The sequence below is a fragment of the Mytilus edulis genome, chromosome 5 (assembly GCF_963676685.1).
Source record: "Mytilus edulis chromosome 5, xbMytEdul2.2, whole genome shotgun sequence".
NCBI lineage: Eukaryota > Metazoa > Mollusca > Bivalvia > Mytilida > Mytilidae > Mytilus > Mytilus edulis.
The window spans coordinates 42,241,539-42,253,108 of NC_092348.1; the positions used below are offsets into that span (position 1 = coordinate 42,241,539).

The window sequence follows — 11,570 nt, forward strand, 5'->3', positions numbered from 1 at the left end:
AATTTTATGAATAGGGTGAGGCAGAGACATATATACACATATATGTATATATGTCTCTGGTGAGGTCAGAGAAACCCAGCGATAACGACAGCCCTTATTAAATGGAGACATGTAGTTGTTTAATCCCCTTTATCGTGGCTGGATCCGCCCCTGATTTTACATGTAAATCAAGTCCCGGTTTCTGTTGGCATAACGGTAATCACGTAGAGGGGTAATTAAAAGCACGAGGAATTATAAATATACAATTGAACAGGGGTCGAATGCATGGAGGAATGGGAATTAAAATTGTCACTTCACGATGATCGAAAAAAGTATCGTGCACGTTATTTTCATAATCTTGTCTGAAACACTCTGTATAATGAGCTTCAAGGCGAAAACAGGTCATGTGAAATACTAATAACATACACGTTGTATGGACAAACCCTTAAATCCCTCAACAAAAATAGTTAAATTCATGTCATATCAAATAAATTATAGCACGGAAAGGTAACTTTAATTTAATATCAAATCTAAATATTTGTTATATTTTTAAATAAATTTATAAATCTTAATTAGGCATGCGTGAGTTCCATTTCAAGAGACAAGGATTTCTATAAAATAAATTTAAATTATAAATACAGTTTTAATTTTTTCCCGGTATAGATAAAACATATATGTATATAACCTTTTTGGATAATACGATTTGGTTGAATTATTTAACTTCATAATAATGATAAATCCTTTAGTTCTTAAATTTTTAATTAAAATGAATATTTCATTTCGATCTCACGATAAACTTTTTATAGCGTAGTGACATGGTCAGTCAGTCACCAGATTAGTCGCATGGCTGATTACCATCTTACAGGTGACCCAGTAATTTTCCATATGACATTAGCGTGTACCCTTCGGGTGTGTATAACTTATTTTCTTATTTCCACGTGTAATACTTAGTATATATTGCAACAGATGACATTAAACAAATTCTCTTTGTAGCATCGGTGTCAATTTCATGTTCAACCACACAAAAAAAAATCAAAAAAGATATTATGATAAAATCATAAGAGAAAGATTAAAAAATATTAACAAATAAATTTGGCATTGAGTATAAACGGGGATTCGTGTTTTAAAGAGCTTATTTCCAGTGGACAACAACAAATGGAAGTTTTTAACGACCTTGACTAGCTATATATACAGTACTTGCACGGTCGGTCCAGTGGACATATTTCATACTAGATAACTTATAGTAATTCTTTTTATATATACGACAATTAAAAAAAAATGTTCGATCTGATACACGTACATATAATGTACAGAATTTTGAACAGCTTTAGATATATGGCCTTATTATTGGTAATATACTATATTAGTGTCACTGATTGCCTAACGTGTTACCAAATTAAAAAGAAAGAAATTGGCTCAAAACCGCATTTTTTATTAAAGATATTTTTTTTTCAATCCCAAAATAGAGAAGGGGCCGATATATACAGACTAAAGTCCAGATGAGAAGTTTGAGTTGCTTTTCTATATTAGCAAGGATTTATTATTAAATGCATCAATTTATTTGAACATGGGAACCAAATAACGAAACAAATAAACCGGACATTGGCCATACCTTTTTAGTAAGTGGACAAATAGGCAAGGATAATGTTTTTATCATTGTTCAAATATTTTAGAAAAAGTTCTTAACAAATTCACATTCATTACCTTTTTATCAGTTAAGGTAATTCTTTATTAGCCTAACGATGAAGCCATATATGTACCAGTGGCAGTGTGTAGAAATACCGCAAAGGACTACTTAGTGCACTAAGAAGAAAGTTTTTGAACTAAGGACACTAAAACGATGTTTAAGGACCACACAAAACATGGATATAAGAAGATATAAGTATATAACTCATAATTATAAAGTTTGATATCAATAGATATTGTAATTTTGAAGTTAAATGCCTTTTCTTATCAGCGCGTGCCATTCGACACGTGAACAACGGCATATTGCAAATGTATATCACGGCCGACACTCGTCTAACCGAGAGATTGGTCGGTTAATCTATATTTGAGTATGCGGCTATATATGGGCGGTTGGTCTGTTAATCAGTCGGGTTGCCAGTGGTTATACGTCTGTTTTGAGTAAAACGCACAATTTAATATTAAACTCTTTTAAATATGCAGATATTTGGCATATTATGAGAACCAAATCAAAAAAAGAAAAGTGTCTGACAAAATGATATCTATCATAGAACATTTTCCACCTGTAAAAACATTTCAGTCTGTGAAGTTTTCAGAATAACTAAAAGGCGCCGCGCAAGAATAGACAACTTTCGAGTTCATCCGTCACCGGAAAAAACTCGTCAATTATACGCGCCTTTATCGCAGTCATCTGTGCGTTTAGGGGCGTCGTCACTTCCTTACAAGGTTGAGCGAGTGGTTGGAAAATTATAATTCTATATTGTACGAATTATTCGGCAAATTGAATTCTAAAAATAGACAATCAACACTGCTGTCATTAGGGAATTGTCAGTAAGTACCTACAGAGCAACCATTATTTCTAGTTTATCCTGCACAAAAACGATCACTAAGACGCTTGATGAACGTAAATAGTGCAGGGATACAGGCGAGCCCCTCTATCTGGTAAATGACGTCATAAAGGCGTGCATAATTGACGAGTTTTTGCCGGTGACGGATGAACTCGAAAGTGGTCTATTTGTCTTGCATTGGTTTTTCTCTTTTTTAATTAAATAAATAAAAAAAAACCTTTCAAATATAGAGTTCATAAGATACAAATATTCCCTGTGGACACCTCCCCCCTTTTATTTGTGCTCTCTATTTTAAACCCTCGACATAGGCTTTCGAATCTAATTAAAATTAAAACCTTGCTTTATAACAAATCTATTCATGTACCGGACCGGCAACTTTCTTTATTTAATACGAAAATCTACAGTGCCATTATACACATGCATTTTGTTTGCTTGGAGTCCCCGCTCGAAAAGAAAGAAATAGCCCAACTCCAAGATACTATTTTCCTGCATCACGTGATTTTTACCACGTCGAGCTTACATTTGAATAAATACCGAATATGGAAAGTGAAACTACAATTCAAAACATAAAGTCCGAAGGCACAAATAAGAAAAAGAAAGAGTTTTTTTTTGGCAAAGGCCGCCGGTAAATTCTCTCGGTGTTCAAAATATACCTGAAATATTTGCTACTGCCCCTTATCTGTTCTATGAATTCTAACCCTGAGTTTTCTATCTGTTACTCCATGCCAAGAAATCCTCGCTAAAAATTCCGGTCGATCTCTTACGGCAGTCATTAGTAACTAAAGATTTGATTTCCTTTACGAAATTAATTTATGGCCTTCATTTACGTACGTGTCGCTTAGAACACGGCCATATACCAAATGGTCAATATTAATCATCCATGTAATTTGCTCTATGGGGTGTTTGCAGAATTTCAACATAGGCAATTTCTTGGCATGTTATGCGCATAGCAATTTTTTCAATAAAAGGCGATAAAAACAATTTAGATATCATTTAAAGGACACGAAATAGTACTTTGGTTCTAAAAAATAAATTGACATTAGTAAATATTTCATAATTATAATATAACGTGAATAATACCACGATTTAGTGAAAATTATGGGAATAAAGTCTGTTAATGGGTTGGACAATTAAAATTGTGTCAGTTAAGCGTTATTTAGCCACGACAATAGTTTTGCTACCTTTATATTTTCCCATTGAAAAAGTTAAGAATGAAATCTTTTTGAGTAAAAAAAATGACAATACGGTGCAACAGTATCCTTTTAGTAAGAGAATTTTTAGTTCGACTTCTTTGCATTTTATTGAAGGGTGTGTCACTTCAATATATCGTGATATGGATTGACCGCTGGAATATACATGTATTTATTATTAACGTTTTCAATCAGACCTTAATTTTTATGTCTGTTCAAAGTAGCACGTTTTAAAATCCGCCTGAAAGTGTCTTTCTAATACAACACAGGGTACATATAACGTATTGTCGTTCTTATATGCACGATATTTGTCACTGAGCGTTAAACCCTAATTCGTCAGTATCATCCAATTGGTTCTTTTCTTCTATTACTTAATCATATGTTGTTTACAAATCATTCTAGAGAATGAAAAGGAGCGAATGCAGCTACATTTGGTTATCTTAAGTTTTAATTCATTTTATTCCGTTTAGTTCCTTTCTACATAAGTGCAGAGGAGAACTGCAGTTGTCCGCATGTAAGCTGTAAGCTTCTAGCATTTGTCACCAATTTGGGTACATCGCAATCCGTTACTGTTTCAACACCCAGGTGTGTTTCATGTCTGTATTCTTAAACAAGTATTAATTATCTCTCTTTTTAGCAATGCATCACTCTCTATACTGTCGTTTTCTGCTCATGTAGGAGGCTTTTATGTATAAAGTTTACTATACGGTATGGGTATTTCTCATTGTTGAAAGCCGCATTGTTGCATGCCTATACTTGCTTACATGATCATATGCACTTCGTTTTCAATTTGTGGTTTCATTTGCAATCATACATCTCCCTATTCTGACAAAGTAAACATAATGTAACTATTAAATGAATTATAAACCTTATGAATTGGGCCGTTAGTTTTCTCAATTGAATTATTTCTTAAAGTACATATGACCTATTTATTTCTTACATCTACTTTATTTAACTTTTGCGGATAGGATTCTATTATACTTTTTATTTGATGCTGAAAATACGAAAACGAAGGTATTCAAATGCTATAAATAAGCGAAGTAAAATAACCATTATTTTTTTTTCTTTGGTTACATCTTCTGACATCAGACTCGGACAATTTGGAAATTAGTATGGCGTTCATTATCACTGAACTAGTATATATTTGTTTAGGGGCCAGCCGAAGGACGCCTCCGGATGCGGGAATTTCTCGCTACATTGAAGACCTGTTGTTGACCTTCTGCTGTTGTTTTTTTCTATGGTCGGGTTGTTGTCTCTTTGGCACATTCCCCATTTCCATTCTCAATTTTATTATGCATATGAACATTATATATATTTTATTTATTATTTCAAATATCATTTGTGACACCAATTTAATTTATTTCCAAATCTTAAAATCATATATCACCACAGTTCTTTATCGTCTCTTATTATAATGACAGAACGGGCTGTGGAGTTATATGATTATCGGCGATATGAATTTCATATATAAATTTTGAAATATTCTAATTTATCCATGTTATCTTGTCCACTCCATAATTCCATAAATTTGTCCTATTACTGTACTCAAGGATTTGTATAGTTAGAAGGATTAGAATCTTGCTGTACTATATAACGGATTTTTATATATTGAACCAAAAGTTAATTTGAAATTAACTTCTACAACATTGTGAATATATTGGTTTCTCAAACCGCTATGGCTATTACATTATAAAAGAAAATGGTCTTCATCTTCAAATGTTGAAATAAAGATAAATTGTAATAAAAAGGCATTGGCATCAGTAATAAAGGTATCTGTCATAGTACACAGTTATGATGATTCTCTTTTTGAAAAATAAAAAAACGGTATGTTATTTCATAAAATAGTATTTACCTCTTGAAGTCTTTCTATAATAGTTCTGTAATCGGGTTTTGAAGAAACCCACGGACGCCACATTTTTTACTCTCAAATATCTTTCAAGGTATAATAATAGTATGTACACTCTTGTGTTAATAGGAAATGAAATCTCAGAAGCATTTTTTTTCTCAATTTGTATTTCAAAATTGGCTTCTTAAAAAAAAAAGAAAAAAAAAGTTTATTTAGCAATTTCCTTCAAACAAAATAAAACAAAGGCAAAGTAAACACAAAATTCAATTTTTAATTTTTCTTTCATCATCTTGAAATTATACCACGCTAAACCGTTAGGTTTATTCAACAACTACCATTAACTAATCAATTAGTAACGATCAAAGACAATTGTTTATTCGATAAGGTTGATTGGACATGATAATTGTGAATTATAAACGGGTCAAGGTTGAGCGAACATGAATTTCACTGATCGATTACACAGGTGACACTCAATTGATTGAGGCGCGTGTCGTTAAAACATTAAATAACTTTCTAATTACTAAAGATATGATTATAAAATTTGAATTTATGAAATTTTTCAAAGTATAATTATATATGCCATGTCCTTTGTGACCGTTGTATCATTCCATCATTCTGGCGGATTTTTTGTAAGCGTGACACATGAAAGTCAAAGTATTGTGCCGTGAAAACGGGAAATGAAGTTTAGCGGGACACGGGAAATTACAAAAATATCAGAATTGCTTACTTAAATAGTGTAAGCGGGATGCGGGAATCTAAGTAACTAAGCGGGATCCGTGAACAGAACCCCCAATGAGACCCCCATTAGTTGTGGCTTATTTTGGTCTTTTAAGTTAGTTTCTTTCCCCTACATTACTTGATCGTTTTTGTAAAACAACAGAACTCGAGGTCTGATAGTATTTTACCAAGAAATGGACAAAATATCCAAAAAGAAGGCTTAGAAAATTTTAATATTGGTATGCACACATATACTAACCTGTCAGCACAGACAATTATATTTTTGTTAACGCGCCAAACTCGTTTCTTCCACAGTGCGACACTCTTTACAATATTGATTGGTGGTGAAAACCTAGTCCAAATAATTATGACGTCTTGCAAGGCTATTTTATTTCTGGGACGCTTTCCTCCGACGAAGCCGAAATGTGAAACCAAATCAACAAGAAGTCTAACATTTATTATAGAACTGAAAATAAAATTGAAAATGGGGAATGTGTCAAAGTCAAAGAGTTAAAACCTGATCAAAGAGCAGATAACGTCCAAAGGTCACCAATGGGTCGTCAATGCAACGAGAAAATCGCACAACCTGAGGCTGTGGTGGATCCAGCCATTTAATGGAGGGGTTCCTAACCCAGGACAAATGGGGGGGGGGGGGGGGGTTCCAACTACATGTCCCCATTCAAATGCATTGATCGTCCAAAAAAAAAGGGGGGTTCCCACCCTCGGACCCCCCTGGATCCGTGCCTGTGAGGCATGCTTTAGCTTGCCATTAAACAAAAATGTATACTAGTTGAGTGATAATGGACGTGATACTAAACTCCTCAATGTAAAAAAAAGAAACTAAAATAAAAATCATACAAAGGTCACAAAGGCCATAACTTCTGGCCCCTGACTTGGGAAAAGTGCAAAATGCAGTGGGGTTAAAAGCCTTTACTGTAAATTCCTGAAATTACAATTATATAAATCATCTCGCATCTTTCTGAAAATTGGTCATATTAATAAATGCATGCTTTTTTTTCAGAAAATTTCAATATATATATATATATAGGCTTTTAAAAGTCAATCTTGTGCATGATTATCACGATTATACTCGCACAATTAACACATGTGGTTCTCAAATCTAAGAGATGTCTATGCTATTTATGACAACATTTTAATTTAATCAAGTATTTACAAAATATATTTTTTTACATATAAGGCCGTTAGTTTTCTCGTTTGAATTGTTTTACATTGTCTTATCAGGGCCTATTATAGCTGACTATGCGGTATGGGCTTTGCTCATTGTTGAAGGCGGTACGGTGACCTATATTTGTTAATGTCTGTGTCATTTTGGTCTTTTGTGGATAGTTGTCTCATTGGCAATCATACCACATCTTCTTTTTTTATATTTGAGCAATTTTCATTTAACTTGGTGAATTACTTTTGTATAACATAATAATGATAATTTTCCTTTCAATTTTAAAAAATTCTGATTTATGTCATTGTACTATTGGGATTTGGATAGTCTCAAGAATGCTTTCACCAATTTTTATGAAACTTTGGTGAATTGTTTTTAAATCTTGACATAAACTCCCTTTTCATTTTCAGGCGGCGGCTACGGCGGCGGCGTTAGCTAACTTTTTAAAAGCTTTATAATTTAGAAGGTGGAAGACCTGGATGCTTCATACTTTGTATATAGATGCCTCATGTTACGAAGTTTCTGTCAGTCACATGTCAAATGTCCTTGACCTCATTTTCATGGTTCAGTGACCACTTGAAAAAAAAGTTCAAATTTTTTGTAATGTTGAATTCTCTCTTATTATAAGTAATAGGATAATTATATTTGGTATGTGCATACCTTGCAAGGTCCTCATGCCCATCAGACAGTTTTCACTTGACCTTGACCTCATTTCATGGATCAGTGAACAAGGTTAAGTTTTGGTGGTCAAGTCCATATTTCAGATACTATAAGCAATAGGTCTAGTATATTCGGTGTATGGAAGGACTAAGGTGTACATGTCAAACTGGCAGGTGTCATCTGACCTTGACCTCATTTTCATGGTTCAGTGGTTATAGTTAAGTTTTTGTGTTTTGGTCTTTTTGTCTCATACTTCATGTACTTTATGCAATAGATCTACTATATTTGTTGTATGGAATGATTGTAAGGTGTACATGTCTAGCGGGCAAATGTCATCTGACCTTGACCTCATTTTCATGATTGAGTGGTCAAAGTTAAGTTTTTGAGTTTTGGTCTTTTTATTTAATACTATATGCCATAGGTCAACTATATTTGGTGTATGGAAATATTTTATGATCTATATGTCAGTCGCGCAGGTTTTATTTGACCTCAACCTCATTTTCACGGTTCATTGCTCAGTGTTAAGTTTTTGTGTTTTGGTCTATTTTTCTTAAACTATAAGTAATAGGTCAACTATATTTGTTGTATGGAAGCATTGTAAGCTGTACATGTCTGCCTGGCATGGTTCATCTGACCTTGACCTCATTTTCATGGTTCATTGGTCTTTGTTTAGTTATCTTGGTTAATGTTAAGTTTATGTGACAGTTTTTAATAAGGCTTTATACTTAGGACTATCAACATAATATCAATGATTAGTAAAGAAGGCGAGACATTTCAGCGTGTGCACTCTTGTTTGATTTGGAGGGGGGTCTTATTTGTGCAGTGCTCATAGTTTTTCTAGTTGATCATTAAAATTCATTTATAGCATAAAGACCAACTAAAAGTGCAACAAGCTTATCAAGCACTCATGGTACAGATTTTTATTAAACACACATTAATATACATCATGTACATTAAACAGCAAAAAAAACATTGATGCAAGATGTCATTCAATACTAACTTTTACTCTTTTATGTATAGGACAAGAACTATAGAAGAATTAAGAATTATAAACAGCAGAAATGATAGGCAATTTAAAATTTGCACAAGCCAACTAAACCTAAATGGTAAGGCCACTTTTATTTTTAAAAAAGTTATTGAACTTGAAAGACAGTTATCATGATTACTATAATAATTAAAAGATGTGGTATATAAAATATGAAAACTATTGATCATGGCTAAAAGAAAGCAATTGTAGGCCTGTGACGACCTTCAATAATGAGAAAATCCGTACCCTATAGTCAAAGTAGGCAGCTATAAAAGACCCTCAGATGAAAAATTGAAACAATCAAAACTGTAAAACTAAATGCCTAGTTTATAACAAAATAAATTACAAAAAAAAATAAATATGAAAAGTATGAAACAACAACAACCACTAAATTTTAGTGTCAGACTAAACTGACAAAAACTGCAGGCTCTAAACTTTGGACAGGCACAATAGGAATATGGCAAGGTTATATTAAATATAAGATGTGGCATGATTGCCATTAAGACAACCCTCCACCAGACAACCAATGATTTAAATTTCCTGAAAACACAGACTGGACTACTGTAAACCAACTAAATTTTCGCGAATACTTTATTTTGCATTTTATACTTTCTAGTCTACATCACAGCTTTTTTTTTTTTTGTGGTTTTCAATTTTACTTAATGTATTTTAATAAATGAACAATTAAGGAAAGATACATATATGAAAAACAGTCCCGACAATTTATATGTATGTTATATTTTTAAATGCGAAAATAAATTGCTTGTGAAAATAAATCGCTCACGAAAATTAGTTGGTTTACAGTAAGCAAGAAATTTATACATTTCCCTTAATTGAAAAGACACAAAGTTAAGTACTCACAGTAACTGACAGGTTAAGTTAAAAATCCATAAAAACTAATGCATGTAATAAAAAACAGGTTTATGAGCACTCAACCCTACCCTTACTTTAGAACGTGGTTTAACAGCTCAACATATATATATAATATAAAGAACAAACTGCCTCAACTTGAAAGATTGATAAATGCACAAAATCAACTAATATAAGAACTATAGACAAAAGCATTCACAAGTAAGAAAGGAAATATATTTAAAATGTTAATAAACATGACAAAATAAACTTTTATTGCTCTTTCTCTCTCCATTTATAACATTTTATTTTTTTATTTTTTGTATTTATAGGTGATCAGACATCTTGGTTTTCATGATCAATAGGTCATTACTGAAGAGGAAACTTAAAGTTGAAATGTATCTACATAGTGCGCAATTGGATTTATTTGAACTGGAATGTGTGCTTTCCTGCAAAAAAGAAATAGGAAATTTCATCATAATCACATGATAATGGCCATAAACAAAATGGAGTTCTATCCTAGATACACAAAAACACTGTTGTATAAAAGCAACAACATATTATATATATTAGTCGAAAGAAAGGAGAAATGCAGAAAAAAATCTATTTTGTTGTTAAAAAAAGGAATACAGTGTACCAGTTTTATCCACACATTTACATCACTCCCTCATACATTGTTTCATATCAAATATATATATGGAAGAAGATCATTGAAGAACAATTTGCAAAAATGTTTAGTGAATGGAATAATGTATTCACTGAATTCTTACGTAGTGGATTGAATAACTACACAAGCTGAAACAGAAGAAAATTTTAATTTAAAATAACAGGAAAAGACGTGTTTATTTTATTATTTAATCTGCAAATATAAACAAATTCTTTAGAACACCACAAATGGTATGACATTCAAATTGGTTGCTTATTAATGTATTGGATTGAAACAATTACAAAGAAAACAGAATCCTTTGCTACAAATTTTTTTTATCAATCAAAGTTAAAGTTATATAAAAAGTATGAACAATACCTGTCATACCTAGACCTAAACAGTCAGACTGTATGAATTTTCAATGTCATTAAAATGTTGAGTCAAACATTTATTAAAGTTTTAAATATCATTTGTATCAATTATTCAGTCTTGTAAAATTATATTCACACTGTTTGTATACATGGTATAGTGAAGAAATGTTTAACTAGTAAAAATAAGGGAAAACATTTCCTTAAGGGAAATTTGATGTTCAGAAATTTCCTTAGAGGAAATTTGAAGAACAATGATTTCCTTAGAGGAAATTTGTTGTCTTGAATTTTCCCTTAAGGAAAAGTGTTTGTCAAAAATTTCCTCACAGGAAAAAGTATTTCCTCCAAGGAAAATTTGAAGCTACAAATTTCCTCACAGGAAAAAGTTTTTCCTCAAAGGAAAATTTGAAGCCGCAAATTTCCTCGAAGGAAAAAGAATTTCCTCAAAGGAAATAGAATTTCCTCAAAGGAAATATTTATGCAGCAATTTCCCTAAGGGAAATCTTTTTCCCTTGAGGAAAAAACAATTTCCCTTGAGGAAAAATCTTTTTCCCTTAGGGAAATTTGATTTCCCTTGAGG

The 11,570-nt window shown here is 32.3% G+C and overlaps 1 long non-coding RNA gene across 2 annotated transcripts; it reads left to right on the plus strand.

Annotated features, from left to right (window-relative positions):
- The first annotated feature begins 6,172 nt into the window (after positions 1-6,172).
- LOC139523709 (uncharacterized) lies at positions 6,173-11,091 on the plus strand. Of its 2 annotated transcripts, XR_011664672.1 has the most exons (3): positions 6,173-6,502; positions 9,121-9,206; positions 10,309-11,091. It is a non-coding gene; the product is annotated as an uncharacterized lncRNA (long non-coding RNA). The 2 variants fall into 2 exon arrangements; XR_011664671.1 differs by lacking the exon at positions 6,173-6,502 and having other exon boundaries at positions 6,919-9,206.
- The last annotated feature ends 479 nt before the right edge of the window (positions 11,092-11,570 follow it).